At 42.0% G+C, this 16,432-nt stretch overlaps 1 protein-coding gene and 1 pseudogene across 9 annotated transcripts in view; both read left to right on the top strand.

The window, feature by feature from the left end:
• Nucleotides 1–16,432, top strand: part of AMBRA1 (autophagy and beclin 1 regulator 1) — a 172,392-nt gene that overhangs the window by 95,030 nt on the left and 60,930 nt on the right. The gene's annotated exons all lie outside the window — the stretch shown is intronic.
• On the top strand, nt 2,123–3,108 carry LOC133227041 (transcription initiation factor TFIID subunit 9-like; annotated as a pseudogene).

The following is a 16,432-nucleotide window of genomic DNA, read 5'->3' as shown; positions in this document are numbered from 1 at the left end:
GGGAAGATTCCACTCACAAGAGGAAACGGAGCAGCAGTATGTCTTGGGAAGAACAGTGCTGAGAATGGAAATGTACAGACTGTTAAAAGAGGCAGAGATGCTCGCCAAGCCAAATAAAACTAGAGCTTATCTCTTCTCTCCTGATAAGAAGTTAGAATGTGTAGTGATGGGATTCAGCCAGTATCCTTCCTGTCTTCTGCCTTTGCTTTTTGGGTCCCCTTCCTCACCTACTTTTAGACCTTTATCCATCATGGGTCACCGAATTTAAACTTGATGTTCTTTACAGCACAGCAAATACAGCTAACATAAGACCTAATTGAGAGCTTATAAAAGTCACAAAGTGTTTCTTGGCCTAAATATTTTCATTGATTCTGCTGAAGTGAGATGACTGGGGAAAGTGGTAAAATGTTAAATTGCTTCTTAGTAACTAATTAAAACTGAACATATCAATGCAAAGCTTGAAATAAGTTGTTTCAAATACCCCAGTTCCTCCACTCCCATGGTCCAGATAGAGAGACTACAGGGACAACTTAAGAACACCTGATCTGAAGAACTTTCCAGCTGTTCTAATCTTGTCTTGCCGAGGAAGAGCTCTAAAGTCCTGTGGGATAGAAGCAGCCAGCACCAAGAGTTAGCTTGGGAGTCGTTAATACCCCTCTGTTGCTATGAAGCAAGCCAAACCGCCCTTGAAAACAATACCATCTAGGTGAAAACAGTGAGCTTGCCCTGCTGGCAGCTTTAAGACCTCAATGTCCCCACTTCACCTATTGAACTGCCAACTCTAAGACTCATTTATAGAATTTCTCAAGCTGCCACTGGATGGAAGTACTAGGGAATTGGCCAGAGAAGGTGGAGGTGAGAGCTGTGAAGGACATGTTTAGAGTCAGGTTTACTTTTTGTCCCATTCTACCGTAATTTCTAAGTACACCATGTTTTAGCTTTGTTGTTGTTCAGTCACTAAGTCATGTCTGACTCTGCTGCCCCAGGGACTGCAGCACGCCAGACTTCCCTGACCTTCCTTATTTCCCGGAGCTTGCTCAAACTCAGGTCCATTGAGTTGGTGATGCCATCCAACCATCTCATCCTCTGCCTCCTCCTTCTCCTTTTGCTTTCAATCTTTTCCAGCATCAGGGTCTTTTCCAGTGAGTCAGCTCTCCATATCAAGTGGCCAAGTATTGGATCTTCAGCCTCATCATCAGTCCCTCCAATGAATATTCATTGTTTCCTTTAGGACTGGTTTGATCTCCTTGCAGTCCAAAGGACTCTCAAGAGTCTTCTTCAGCACCATAGTTTGAAAGCATCAATTCTTTGGTGCTCAGCCTTTCTTTATGGTCTAGCTCTCACATCCATACATGACGACTGGAAACACCATGGCTTTGGCTATACAGACCTTGATTAGTGTGGACTTACTGTTAGTTTTCATTTTCAGGCATGAAGTGCAGCTGCCTACCTTTTCCTTTGTGTTATTAGCATCTCTTCCGCATGTGAGAGGGACTTTTTTCCTGAAAGGCTAGTGTACTGTGTAGAGACAGTGCTCTTTTTTGACACCTGAAGAAAAATTGTTATGAGTATAGAAATCTTGAAAAAAATCATCTTAGTCTTGGTTTCTGGGGATCTCCTTTATTTAAAGATGCCTGCTAGGAATTCTCTGGTGGTCCAGTGGTTAGGACTCCAGCCTTTCCCTGTCAAGGGCCAGGCTTCAATCCCTGGTCAGGGAACAAAGATCCCACAAGCCACACAGCATGGTAAAATTTAAAAAAAATAAAGATGCCTGCTTCCTTTGTCCTCCTCATTTTGGATGCTAGACTTCCCTCTTCTACCTCTCTCCTGTTCTGAGACCTTTAAAGTTAAGAGTCAAAAGGATAAGGCAAGAAATTATGGACCCTGCGATGCAAGCGTGTCCTCTAGGGCCAGGTAACCAACTGTGGGTGACGAGGCGACGGAGGTGGGTCTCGAGTGCCCCTCCAGGCCTCGAGTACCCCGGGCCGCTGGCGCTTGCCGTTGCCCGCCCCTGCTGGCCCCTCCCAGGAGTGTGTAGAGCGCGTGTGCAGAGGCGTGCGGAGCCAGCGCGGCGAGGACCATGTTGCTTCCGAACATCCTGCTCACCGGTACACCAGGGGTTGGAAAAACTACATTAGGCAAAGAACTTGCATCAAGATCAGGACTGAAATACGTTAATGTGGGTGATTTAGCTCGAGAAGTTTGATCACCGGATATCATGGAGTCTGGCAAGATGGCTTCTCCCAAGAGCATGCCGAAAGATGCACAGATGATGGCACAAATCCTGAAGGATATGGGGATTACAGAATATGAACCGAGAGTTATAAATCAGATGTTGGAGTTTGCCTTCCGATATGTGACCACAATTCTAGATGATGCAAAAATTTATTCAGGTCATGCTAAGAAAGCTACTGTCGATGCAGATGATGTGCGATTGGCAATGCAGTGTCGTGCTGACCAGTCTTTTACCTCTCCTGCACCAAGAGATTTTGTATTAGATACTGCAAGGCAAAGAGATCAAACCCCTTTGCCATTGATCAAGCCACACTCAGGTCCTAGATTGCCACCTGATAGGTATTGCTTGACTGCTCCAAATTATAGACTTAAGTCTTTACAAAGAAAGACATCTACTTCTGCAGGAAGAATAACAGTTCCACGGTTAAGTGTTGGTTCAGTTACCAGCGGACCAAGTACTCCCACGCTTGGCACACCAACCCCACAAGCCATGTCCATTTCAACTAAAGTAGGGACTCCAGTGTCCCTCACAGGGCAAAGGTTCACAGTATAGATGCCCACTTCACAGTCCCCAGCTGTAAAAGCTTTAATTCCTGCAACATCAGCAGTTCAGAATGTTCTAATTAATCTGTCATTAATTGGGTCCAAAAATATTCTTATTACCACTAACATGGTCTCATCACAAAATACTGCCAGTGAAGCATCAAATGCATTGAAAAGAAAACATGATGATGATGACGATGATGACGACGATGACTATGATAATTTGTAATCTAGCCTTGACGCATGTAACATGTATACTTGGTTTTGAATCTATTGTACTGAGATTAAACATGCATGCTAGATGTTTCCATGTTGTGTTCTAGAAAAAATAGTATTTAATGAGTAAATATGCTTACCATACTTTTCGATTGAGCTGTTGTGTTAGATTTTAATAGGATTAGTGAAGGTTTCTCCTCAGCCTTTAAGTGTAAAAAATAAAGTTGCAATTCGTGCATTTAAAAAAAAAAGAAATTATGGGATTCTTACAGCAAGAGCTAAGCAGTATTGGTTACAAGTTGACTATTTCACATTTTACAATTTTACATGACTCATAACTTTTGTGTGGGGAGTATAACTGAAACAAACTATCAAACTTGAAGTGGCCTCGGGCCCTGTCTCTGAAGGAGAATGTTGAAAAGAGTTCTGCTCCTCTGAAATCTTTTTTGTTTGTTTCTTAATTGGGCAGTCTGTGATGGGAGGGGTTTTTTTTGTGTGTGTGCGCATCGATAGACTCCTTCAAAGAATATTGCAAACAAAGACAGACAAGGTTAAGGTCTAGTCTACTTCCCAGAGAAATCCATGCCCATTCCTTTCTCAGCCTAGGACTTGTACATTAAACATGAACATTTCACTTATGTTTTCCCTTGGCTTCGGTATTCATAAATGGTGCACGTTAGGAACTACCAAGAAGTCACCCATAGCTGCTTTCTTGTGAGAAGCCAAAGGTTTGGATTCTTCTTTTAATCATAATTAAGCTTTTGTATTCCAAATCATGCCTAGCACTGGGCCTTGGAGGCTGCCTGCCATTTAAGTTGACCAGGACTTAAAACTATTTGGGTCCACTTTCAGAAGGACCTAAAATACTTTATTTATTTTAAAATTTTTGCTATTGATGAGACTATTCTTCCATTTAAAAACGTATTCAGTCCACCTCACTCGTTTTCTCTTCTCCTCAGCTTCCCTCCAGGTGCTCAGGTTGATCCTGTGGGAATATAGTGTGACCGTCCTCATCCCGTAGATACCTGTGGGCCTTCTCAAGCTGAACCTTACAGCTTCCATTTCTCAGCTCCACTCTGTGTCACTTCTCTTCTGGCTTTCTTGACTTCCGATCCCCAGCTCCACCCCCATCTCTCTTGTTCTGAAGACCATGTCCAGCGTCTCCTTAGACGATAGACAGGGATTAGATGTCCTCGGTGCACTAGAACTGTACTGCTCTCCTTGAGCCTCACTTTATCTGCTAGGCATGGGGAAAGTCCAGCATGAGTACACGCCCTCTGTAGGTTCCCCCACTCTGTCCAGGAGGCAACAGAGCTACGTTAGAACAGACAGAAAAAGTTAGGGTCTCTCTTTGCATATGAGAAGGATGTGAATGGATCTCTTCTGTTCGTGTCGATCGTATACCTCAGAACAGTTATTTGTTCACTTATTCCCTTATTCGTTGAAAACTATTTGCCTCTGGTGGTTCTAATATATATTAACTTTATCATGAAAATAATCAACCAAGAAAAATACCAAAACCGACCAATTTTACTACTTCTCTCATTGCCATTATTCAGACGGATAATATAGTCGTGTTCTTAAGTCTGTGTGTTATGAATTCAGTGGATCCTAATTGCCCAACTAGGAATCAGACTTGCAGCCCTAGCGTTGATAGTGTAGAGTCTTAACCACCGGACTATAAGGGAAATGTCTGGAATGTACTTGAGTGCTACAATTTGCCAGGCCCTACGCTAAGCGCTGGGGATTTTTACTAGAAAAAAATAGATTAACTTTCAAGTTCAATTACTATTTTCATACCTTTTCAAAAGTGCTTTAAATTAATGTATCCAGAAGTCCTAGATTTTATCTTATTCCTTATTCCTGATTATTATATCAGAGTGGCTGTCATTCTGATGTGATACAGGAGGATGTAGGCTTTAATGAATGTCTTTGGCACTGATCGTTAATTGCTGATTTCCTGGTGATGTTGCAATAAAGTATTAATTAACCACTAAATCCAAGTTGACCTCTTGGTCAAAGAAGCAGCTTTGTTTTCCTGAAGGGAGATTGGGTTTTTTGTGTACGGCCTAACACACTGGTAATCCACCAAGTTTTGACTGGTTGGTAAAATGCAGTTGTGCTAAATAAAATCGTTATTGCAGTGTAAGCTTAACTTTGGGCCTGTGAAGTTGCACCTATGTTTCAGAGTAGGATACAAGTTGGTAGGAGACAGACCTCATGTTCCCTAGAGTGTGAGAGGCTAGCGTGGCGAGTATGCAGTCGGAGCAGCACCAAGGCTGTCAGATGGGCACTGGGAGTCACTGTCTTATTCAACTGGTGCAGCACCTTCATTATTGAAAATGGCTTTACTACCGTGTTGTGTCTTCTAATCGCTTCAAAAATACTGCCCTCCCCCCCCACAAGTGGTATGTTACGGACACAAAAAAACACTGAGGGCTACTGATCTTGTGTGTTAGAATCTGCGCTAGACATTGGCGGCCGGGTCGTTGTCATTCAGGCTCCTTCAATAATTCACAGTGTGATTTGAGTGAGTCACCTGGTCTCTTTGTCTCTGACAGGTGAGGATGAGGTTAGCCTTACCTCCATGTTCCTTCCAGGGATTAGTTAAGTTGGGGGGGGAGGGTAGAAATGGTAAAGCACTCTTAACTCTTTTGAAAAATGTATTACCTGAAATTAAAAGGAATAAAAGTAGATATTTGCCTTAGCACCCAGGTTATTTGCAGTACCTGAACTACTTGGCACAAGCCGAGATCACCAACTTTAGATGTTCTGGTGACAGGAACGCCTCGATGCTAAGAGACAGGCTCAGGTGGCTGTAAAGAACCCATCTCAGCTTAATAAACGGAGTTGCCGAAGCACATCTGAGTTGTGCTAGGCACCCTTGGGACAGAAAAGAAATACTTCTTGATGAACTAAATAGAGGTGGTCACAGTAACAGAAAGAGGAAGCAGGACTTGCTTCAGGTTTGTGCATAGTCTTCTCATAGACTGAATGTAGTTTGTGAAGTATCCTTTGACTCTCCTTGACTAATTATTATTTTGATCTCTTCTCAGTTTTTCCAGGGATATAAAGCCAACCAAAGATCTTAGGTCATTCTCTACTCCTTTGCAAAAGTTAGTGTAGATATGAAATAAGACATCAAATCCTGAAAATATAAAGTTATTTCTTAACCCCTTGGGACGCTAAAAATGTGAACATAATCTTAAAGAAATAATCTGATGAAGCAAACCTATGTGATTGAATTTATTATTTTTTTTTAATTTTATTTTATTTTTAAACTTTAAAATATTGTATTAGTTTTGCCAAATATCGAAATGAATCCGCCACAGGTATACCCGCGTTCCCCATCCTGAACCCTCCTCCCTCCTCCCTCCCCTACCCTCCCTCTGGGTCGTCCCAGTGCACCAGCCCCAAGCATCCAGTACCGTGCATCGAACCTGGACTGGTGACTTGTTTCATACATGATATTATACATGTTTCAATGCTATTCTCCCAAATCTCCCCACCCTCTCCCTCTCCCACAGAGTCTATAAGACTGATCTATACATCGGTGTCTCTTTTGCTATCTCGTACACAGGGTTACTGTTATCATCTTTCTAAATTCCATATATATGCGTTAGTATACTGTATTGGTGTTTTTCTTTCTGGCTTACTTCACTCTGTATAATAGGTTCCAGTTTCATCCATCTCATTAGAACTGATTCACATGTATTCTTTTTAATGGCTGAGTAATACTCCATTGTGTATATGTACCATAGCTTACTTATCCATTCATCTGCTGATGGGCATCTAAGTTGCTTCCATGTCCTGGCTATTATAAACAGTGCTGCGATGAACATTGGGGTACACGTGTCTCTTTCCCTTCTGGTTTCCTCAGTGTGTATGCCCAGCAGTGGGATTGCTGGATCATAAGGCAGTTCTATTTCCAGTTTTTTAAGGAATCTCCACACTGTTCTCCATAGTGGCTGTACTAGATTGCATTCCCACCAACAGTGTAAGAGAGTTCCCTTTTCTCCACACCCTCTCCAGCATTTATTGCTTGTAGACTTTTGGATCGCAGCCATTCCGACTGGCGTGAAATGGTACCTCATAGTGGTTTTGATTTGCATTTCTCTGATAATGAGTGATATTGAGCATCTTTTCATGTGTTTGTTAGCCATCTGTATGTCTTCTTTGGAGAAATGTCTATTTAGTTCTTTGGCCCATTTTTTGATTGGGTCATTTATTTTTGATTTGAGGAGATGCCATAGAGCTTAATACTAAGGACAACTGAACTCAAATTTCATCTCATTTCTTGCCAACTGGGTGACCATGGGAAAGTTGTTTAACTTATCTAAGCCTCAGTTTTCTTGTCTGTAGAAGAGGGGTTCTGTAAAGCCTTTCAGTGACTACCCTATTGAAAATTGCCAGTACTTTACCCTTGGTACTTTCCATTCCTCTTCTCTGTTTTATATTTCTCCGTGACACTTAATGTAATTTTAACATGCTGTGTGAACTCATGTCTTTGTTATGTAGCTTTTCCTCCCCGCCCCCCAGAATGTAATTCCCATGAAGGCAGGAATTTTTATGTGTTTTGTTCACTGTCTGGCATGTAGTAGAAACTCACTATATATTTGTCTAATGAATAAACGGACTCCATGTTGGGTAATTGTGAAGATTGAATGGGAACATTTATGAAACAAGAACTTAATGTGTCCCTTGGTACAAGATAAATACTTAGAAAATAGTAGCAATTATTGCACACGAAGCATCTTGCTACATATTTTTGAAAAATGAACAAAACCCATAGTGTTGTTATATCAGAAGGCCATGTATGGATATTAGGTGGGGCTTCCCTGGTGGCTCAGACAGTAAAGAATCCACCTGCAGTGCAGGAGACCTGGGTTCCGTCCCTGGGTTTGGAAGATTCCCTGGAGGAGGGCATGGCAACCCGCTCCAGTATTCTTGCCTGGAGAATTCCACAGACAGGAGCTCGGCAGGCTACAGTCCATGGGGTCACAAAGAGGTGGACACGACTGAGCGACTAAGCACATAGCATGCAACTTAAAAATACGAAATGTAAACTATTGCTGTGTTGTTTTTTATAATGTTATTTATTCTTTTATTTTGGGCTGTGCTGCGTCTTCGTTGTTGAATGAGCTTGCCTCTGGTTGCATGAGCAGGGGCTACTCCAGTTGGAAAGCACAGTCTTCTCGTTGTAGCAGCTTCTCTTGTTGCGGAGCACAGGCTCTTGGGTGTGCAGGCTTCAATAGTTGCGGAGTTTTGGTTCCCAGGCTTTAGGGTACACATTCATTACTTGTGGGCACAGGTTTAGTTGTTCTGCAGCGAGTGGGATCTTCCCAGATCAGGGATTGGACCCATGTCCCCTGCGTTGGCTGGTGGATTCTTTACTACTGAGCCACCAGGGAAGCCCCCTGTTGCTATGTCTTATTTTACTTTCAAGGTATCTTATATTCAAATTGTACCTAGGATGTATAATGTATTTACAGTTTTACAATATTTTTCCTTGTATTCCCATATTTGTATACAAGTTTCGTGTCTCTCTCTAAAATTATTAGTTTCCTCAAGTCAAGAGCCTTGTCTTTTTTCATATTTCTAGTGCCCAGTGCTTCTGTTATGGCCTGCTTTGCTGTAATGCAAGGGTTATGTTCCTAAGACATTCAGTGTAATAAAACAAATCCTGTTATAAAAACAGAGTTTTGGGGAATTTTCCAGCAGTGCAGTGGAATTCCTGCATTTCTCTGCCAAGGGCGCAGGTTCAATCCCTGGTCAGAGAACTAAGATACTGCAAGCTTCACAACATGGCCAAAAAACAAAAAAAAAAAACAAACAGTAGTTTCATTTGGAGGAGGGAGGTTTCTAAGAGTTAGAGAGTTCAACATACAGCAACACATTTTACATGAGGCAACTTCAGTTAAAATGTATTACAACTATATGAATATCGATATAAACCAAACCTAACATTTGATTACATCTTCCTTTTCCTTAAGAGTGATGCCTGGCCCTCTTTTTTTTTGAAAAAAATAAAATAAAATAATAATAATAATAATAACTACCAGCACAAATTCTTAGCACTTTTTTTTAAAACCATTTTTTAAAATTGAAGTGTAGTTAATTTATAATGTTATGTCTCAGGTGCACAGAAAAGCTATTCAGTTATGAATAAATAAAAAAATGCATACATATGTATGTGTGTGGGGGTGTATTCTTCTTCAGATTCTTTCCTGTTATAGGCTATTGGTGGTGGTGATGGTTTAGTCACTAAGCGTATCCAACTCTTGCGACCCCGTGGACTGTAGCCCACCAGGCTCCTCTGTCCATGGGATTTCCCAGGCAAGAATACTCAACGGGTTGCCATTTCCTTCTCCAGGAATTATAAGCTATTATAAGCTATGTATTCAATAAATATAGGTCCCTGTGCCATATAGTAGGTCCCCACCAGCCATCCCAAACTCCCCGTTCATCCGTCTCATGGGGAAAGGAGGGTTATGACTGGCAAATTACGACAGGAACATTTCTTCTCCAGAAGACGCAAAATTGTATGTGAAAGGAAATATAAATTTATTATACTGTTTGTGTTATGACTATAGGGTCAAATTACTGTAAATAATTAACATTAAATAATGTTAAATGTAAAAATGGGGTATAACTTCTTTGGAAGAGTGGGGAAGAAAAGGGCAGGAGAAATCATGTCCCGTCTTAGGAAACCAGTAGATAATTGTGAAAATTGAAAAATTAGTAACAGCAGAAATATGACAGTTAATTATCAGAAGAAAAACAGCTAAAAGATTTAAAAAGCAAATCAAGGGAGAGGATAGGGCAGGAGGCTGCTGTTTAACTTTATTAGCCTTGTATTACTCTTTAACTTTTAAAATTGTGTGTATGTAGTACTTTGATAAAAATTAAAATTTAAAAGCACTCCACTTTGTAATTCCCTTACTCACAAAATTTCAAAGGATTTCTGTTTCTTGCTGTACAGATGACAAATTCCTTGTCTTTTTTTAGCCTGATTTTATATTCTGCCTTATATGAGCCTCTGCTTCCCACTGAACTGATATTAGCCCTTGAACCCTGAACCACCTTGAGCAGCTAGAGCTGCTTTCTGGCTTGAACCGTTTTCTTCCTCTCCTCCTTTCCAAACCCGTTCGCTCTTTCCTGTAAGCCTTAGCTTCTGTTTCTCCCCTAAGCTTTCCTGGCTTCCCCTCCCCAAGTCCAGTGGCCTTTCCTCAACAGCTGTGGCTCGCGTGGTCTGTGCCTTTCATTAGACACTTAAGTTGCTTTTCTTGTTTGTAATGTTTTGGACAGAAGTCTTATCTCCCCAACTGGATTATTGGCTCCAACCAAGCAAAAAGGACATCTTATTACCATTTTATATACATCTTCCACTGTGCTGTGTTTGATAGATACCTGTTTAACATTCATTTCTCATTCAGCCATCAAAAAGCTCTCTGGTTTGAGTTCACTACTCTTTATTCTGGGCATGTCTCAAGACTCTGTACTTTGGCCTGAAAAATCTCTCTATCTCTGTCAGCCTTAGTGAGACTGAAGGCCAAAAGGTTTATCTCTTTGCGGATGATACTGTTTTTGATCGTCATGGTGTGCCTGTTGTTTTTAACAAAACATAACATGGACAATTCCTAATCTCCCCAACCCTTTGGATGCTTAAGCATTTCAGATGTTTTGTATTATTTGAGAGAAATGCTAATTTATCATTACTGTCACCCCTCTGGGAATTTGCGAACCTTCTCCTTTAAACTCCCATGTGTGACTATTCTCTGTCCTGCAAAAAGCCAGGAAAAACAGAAACAAAGCCCTCTGCAGTCTCCACTGCTTTCTCTTTGCACTAAGAACAGCCACCTGGCCTTTACAGGTGCCCTCCAGAGCTTCATCAGTGATAGATTCTCATCTGAATCTAGAGCCCAGAGTGACCTGAGATGCTAGTTTTTAATCTCCTGGAGGTCAGTGACTTCTATGAGAATGCGTATTAAAAGCCTGGACTCTCCCCTCAGAAAAAAGGTATATGCAAAACTGTAATAAAGAGTAACCAGGATTTGGGTTTTATTCAGGTACAATAAGGCCCGCAGATGAGAAGGATAGTCAGTCGAAAAGATGGTTCATTACTTACAGTTCTGAGAGTAGGGGGACTCACTGAGCCATGCAGGGCCGCGTGGGGTAGTGTCAGGGTCAGCCAGGAGGCAGGGGGAGCTGAAGGGAATGCCCGAGCCAGAGCCCTTCTCCATATTCTCAGGGGAAGGAATGGGTGAGGCGAGGTAAGTGTGCTGAATAAATTCAGGATCAGACAGTTCGGATAATTTTGACAGACCCCAGGATGGTCCCCAGTTGTTTGTACCTGGCTCTGGAGTGGTTTTGGCCAGAGGGTATATTGGTCAGGAGGGAATGGGATCTGGATGGGTTGGTTTGCGTGCTTGTAGACAGTTGTTTGCTGTCTCTGGAAATTAGCTAACCCGGAGAGGGGCAGTCCGGCAGTCCACAAGGACCTCAAATATCAAAGCACCATAAGATGTAAAAAACAAAAATGGCCTCATCCAGTGACACACGCATACACACAATTTAATTTGCAGTTTCAGTGGTTTCTTGGAGCTTCCGAAGGCCGTCTGTAGACCCAAGCAAGGTTTAAAACCCTGCATGGGCCTGGGAGCTCTGTGCCTTTGAATATAGTAGTTGATTTTAGACTACTCTCTTCACAAGAAGATCTGTATTTAATTATCTATTTCGGCAAGAAAGTGTAGCAACTGCTCAGTTTTTTTATGGTAAAGCTTTTCTTTCTACGTTCTTTTGACTTTTACCCTAGGAGCTTATTTGTGGGTATTTCGTGCCAGGAAGGATAAGCCTGTATCCCGTAATTGCTGCCTCGAGTCTGTGCTCACAGGGTGTCCTGATGACATTTTAAATACATGGAAAATTTTGGATGCATGAACTGTCTGGTGCTGAGTCTCTGCTGCATTTCTGCTCTGGCACCTGCTTCTCTCTTCTTGGAGTTTATCCCGCTGCCTAATTCTGTACATTGTCTCCAAACCTTTCATTAAGCATTGTTGGAAATTTTGCTTTTTCACCTCAGCATCCCCGCTTATCTTTTCAACAGAAACAGAACCGGCTCTGACTACTAGGCATTTCCTCGAATGAAAAGCTCCCCATCTCGCCTTTTCTGACTTTTCAGAGCATGAAATGGCTGTGCTAACCCTGCTGGCCTCAAGGCAAGAGCCTTGCAGAGGCAGACAAAGGGGACAGCATGCTCCCAGCTTGGATTCTCCAGAGGCCAGAAGGAGAAACTTCTTAACCTTACCAACTTGCAGTCAAAAATCTGCCCACCCCTGCTTTGTTTTGGCTGCAGTTAAGAAGGAAGTAAATTCTTGGTGTGTTTCCCCTGCATGTAACCATCAATTTCTTAGTGCCCTGAGTACTGTATTTTATAGATTCCAGAGGTTGGGTAGTTTCCTAGAGTTCAAAAATCAAACAGAAATGGCTTTAGGCATTCTGGAGGTGTCCTTTTGCTGGTTGGATGGATATTTCTCAAAGCCAGAGGTACTGTGGCTCCAAGGCAATGAGTTGAGTTGCAGCCGTGTGCTTTGTGCAGGGTGCTCTTTCTAGGGTACAAGGACTGAGAGGTACTTAAGTCTAGCCGAGGGATTTAAGATAGCCCTTACTCCTAAAGGGTTAACAGTTGAGTAGTAAGAGTCTGTGCATATTGAGGAAACTCTCTGTTTCTGTTTAGTATGGACTTAACGCACAGCTTCTGTAGCGGAGCATCAAGATATTTCATATAAAGATGAGAAAATCATGTGTTTCCTTCCCATCAAAAGAACCTATTTGTAGGAATTTCCTGGTGCTCCAGTGGTTAGGACTCAGTACTTTTACGTTCAAGGTCCTGGGTTTGATCCCTCATTGGGAAATGAAGATCTTGCAAGCCACACGACAAGGCCAAAACAAGGAAAAGAACCTATTTATAATGGCCTGTATGGATTCAGGTTCAGGGAAAAGTGTTGAGCAGGAACAGAGCAAGTATATACTTAGTTTCTAGATTTTGAGCTGGACCTCCGGTGGACTGAATTTTGTGCTTGTCTTAAGTGGACTGAGTAATGACAAGAGTCCTGCCTGGACTGGAAGGCGGGAGATGGAGCAGAAGGAATATGACAGAGCAAGAGAGAAACAAAATGCTCTGGGGCTTCTAAAGAGAAGATCATGTCAGGCTAACGAGATCAGAAAAGAGTTCTTGTAAAAAAGGATTGAGAAAGTCCTTGATTGGGGGCAGGGATTGGGGGATTTTAGGAAGCATTTGTTAGAGGAGAGAGGAAGGAGCCTGGAGAGTAGGAACAGTATGAACCAAAGTACAAAAGTGGAGATATACTTAAAGCATATTTCCAGAAACGTGAATAATGTGGGAGATAAGCAAGAAAGGTAGATGGCAGGCAGACTGTTGAGGGCCGTGAGTAACAGACCAAGGAGTCTGGTTTCAGCGTCTCGGAGCCATTAGAGACGGGAGAAGGTGAGTGCCGCAGTCAAAGCTCACTTTAGAAGTCATCCGTCTGGATTGGGAGAAGGATCGGGGTGAGGACAGTGGGGAGGGAGAAAGGTGGTTTTGTAAAGGGCAGGGCCCATAGCTTAGTGATAAGCGCAAGATTCTTTGGTGATGTTGCTTGTTGTTCAGTCGCTCAGTTGTGTCCAACTCTTTGTGACCCCATGGACTGCAGCACGCCAGGCTTCCTTGTCCTTCACCATCTCCCAGAGCTTGCTCCAACCCATGTCCGTTGAATCGGTGATGCCATCCACCCATCTCATCCTCTGTCATCACCTTCTCCTCCTGCCCTCAATCTTTCCCAGCATCAGGGTCTTTTCCAGGGAGTCGGCTCTTTGCATCAGGTGGCCAGAGTGTTGGAGCTTCAGCCTCTGCATCACTCCCTCTAATGTCTATTCAGGATTGATTTCCTTCAGGATTGACTGGTTTGACCTCCTTGCTGTTACTTACCCACACCCTAAGCAGCCTATCAGGAAGTTTGCAGGTTGTCATGCATTCTTTACGACAACCAGGGACAGAGCTTGCCTTGAAAAGCACCGCCGTACTTGGTGGTTTTCAGGCTTCCCTGAAGAGTGATAGCAGACCCAGTGTTTCCTTAGGAGTGCATCCAGCAGCTCTGGCAGAAAGGAAGAGACTAAAACGTCTTAAAACTCCTTTTGCTTTCCCTTGTGAAATATCTCTTTCAAAACCTAGAACTCTGCCACAGGCCTTTCTCAGAAATTTATCTAACCTGACATTAAAACTAAACCTTTCTTTTCTTCAAGAAAAGATGTTTTAAGGTGCTGTCTAAGAGAAAAGCTTGGGGCATCTGTGTATTTCATCTGTGCAGACAGACTGTTCCTAGGATGAACCCAGGAAGCCTGTGGCCTTAAGAACCCTTGTTTTTGTTGAGTGCGAAGTTTGTGCCCGTGTGCCATTGATAGCTGTCTGCTGGGTGGTTTCACCAGTGCAGTAGCTCAGGCTTTTACATGGTATAAACTTGATTCACGGAGACACAGGATGTGTTTCTGTGGGAGAAATCTTTTGTCAAGAATTCCAAGTAAACAGAATATGGCCATCTCTGCCCACCTTTGGAATTTACTGGGACTCCATATCCCAGAGTATTTCATGTTTGCCAGTTACTGTCTCACCCACACTTGGTTGGACAAGCCCTGAGATTGTGGGGACACATTTAAAGGTCCTCACTGTGTGCCCCAGCTTCTTGTTTGTCTCTTTCCTTCATATCCCTTTTTTCCTTTCAATAGTGAGAAACTTTCATATAAAACAGTATAAATACCTCTGTACAGGCACACACATCTATGTATATAGCAAGCCTGTGTGCCTCCACAACCAGCATGTAATAGTTGTTAATAGTTTCACTGCTTGCCTCAGTTCTTTTTTTTGGCAGCCTCGTGGCCTGCAGGATCTTGGTTCCCCTGCAGTGAAATTGCGGAGCCATAACCAATGGACCATGGAGGAGTTCCTCCTTTAATTCCTGAAAATAGAATCTTTTCAGATAAAGTCAGAGTTCCCTTTGACTTCCATAATTGTATTTCCTATTCTACACAGAGGAAACCCCTATCATGAATTTGGTTTATATAATTGCAGTCTATTTTTTTATAACTTAATCTATTAGTAAAATGTTATTGCTTTGTGTTTTAAGAGTTGCATTTTAATAAATGATACCGTATGTATCGTTTTTACAGCTTTTAAAATTCGGTGTTACCTGGTTTCATCAGTCCACAATGACATAGTTTGATTTCGCTTGCTCCTTTTAATTGTCGCCTAATATTCATCCATGGGCTTCCCAGGTGGCTCAGTGGTGGACTGCCTGCCAAAGCAGGAGTGGCCGGAGACTCTGGTTCAATCTCTGGCTTGGAAAGAGCCCCTGGAGGAGGAAATGGCAACCCACTCCAGTGTTCTTGCCAGGATAATCCCATGGACAGATCCCATGGCGGACTGCAGTCTATGGGGTCGTAAAGAGAGGGACACGACTGAGCTACTAACACAGATTCATTTATACACATGATCTATTCCCTATTGATGAACATGAAACTTTCTAGATTTTTACTATACCAGTGTGCCTTGAATTTTCTTGACGTATGTCCTTGTGAACATCTGCGGCATTTTTGGGTAAGATGTTTACCCAGAGATAGAATTGTTGTGGCTCCTTTTTTAGTCAAATAGCACAGATTTATTGGCTACTGAAGACATAACCCTCTTCTTAGATCCTTGAAGGGCATCTCAGAGTTATCATCCTGACTGGCACTTTGTAAAAATGGAAAACTTAAGATTTGTGAATTCTATTGCAAACCCAGGATCAAGGAGTTTTTCTCAGGGAGTCTTCTCAAGGCTTTTCTCAAACTAGCTATGTGGAATAAATGTATATGTTGAATATAGGGGATATTAAATGATAAAATGCAGAATTTTGCCATAAATCATTATAAAGGTAACTTCTCACTCTTTGTGTTTTTCCTTTTATATTTTGTTTTTAAACTGATTTATTGTAGGTAATTTAGACAGTGTCAAAATAGATACTATAAAATGCTTGAGTCTCTCCTCATCACTCTTAGACTCAGTCTCATTCCCCACAGGGAATTTTAAGTGCTACAGCTGTATAGTATTTAAAATTTAAGTAAAAGATTAACTCTCAGTGAGTTCACTATCTTTGGAAGGTGTCTTTCCAAATCGTTCTCTATGCCTAACCACACACATATGTATATTTTTATACTTACATAGTTTTCTTCGTTTTGTTTTTAATAGAGATGGGCTCATAGGGAACAATATATATGAAGGACATCTTTCTATATCAGTACAAACAAATCTACTTTATTCTTTTTACTGGCTGCTTGGCGTTCCATAGTACTATTGATTATAGTTTGTTAGACTGTTTTTTTTCCTTGATGGATGTATATGTTTATA

Source organism: Bos javanicus, chromosome 15, assembly GCF_032452875.1.
Source record: "Bos javanicus breed banteng chromosome 15, ARS-OSU_banteng_1.0, whole genome shotgun sequence".
Lineage (NCBI taxonomy): Eukaryota > Metazoa > Chordata > Mammalia > Artiodactyla > Bovidae > Bos > Bos javanicus.
Note: the sequence above shows the minus strand (reverse complement) of the source record. Positions and strands in the feature narration are given on the sequence as shown.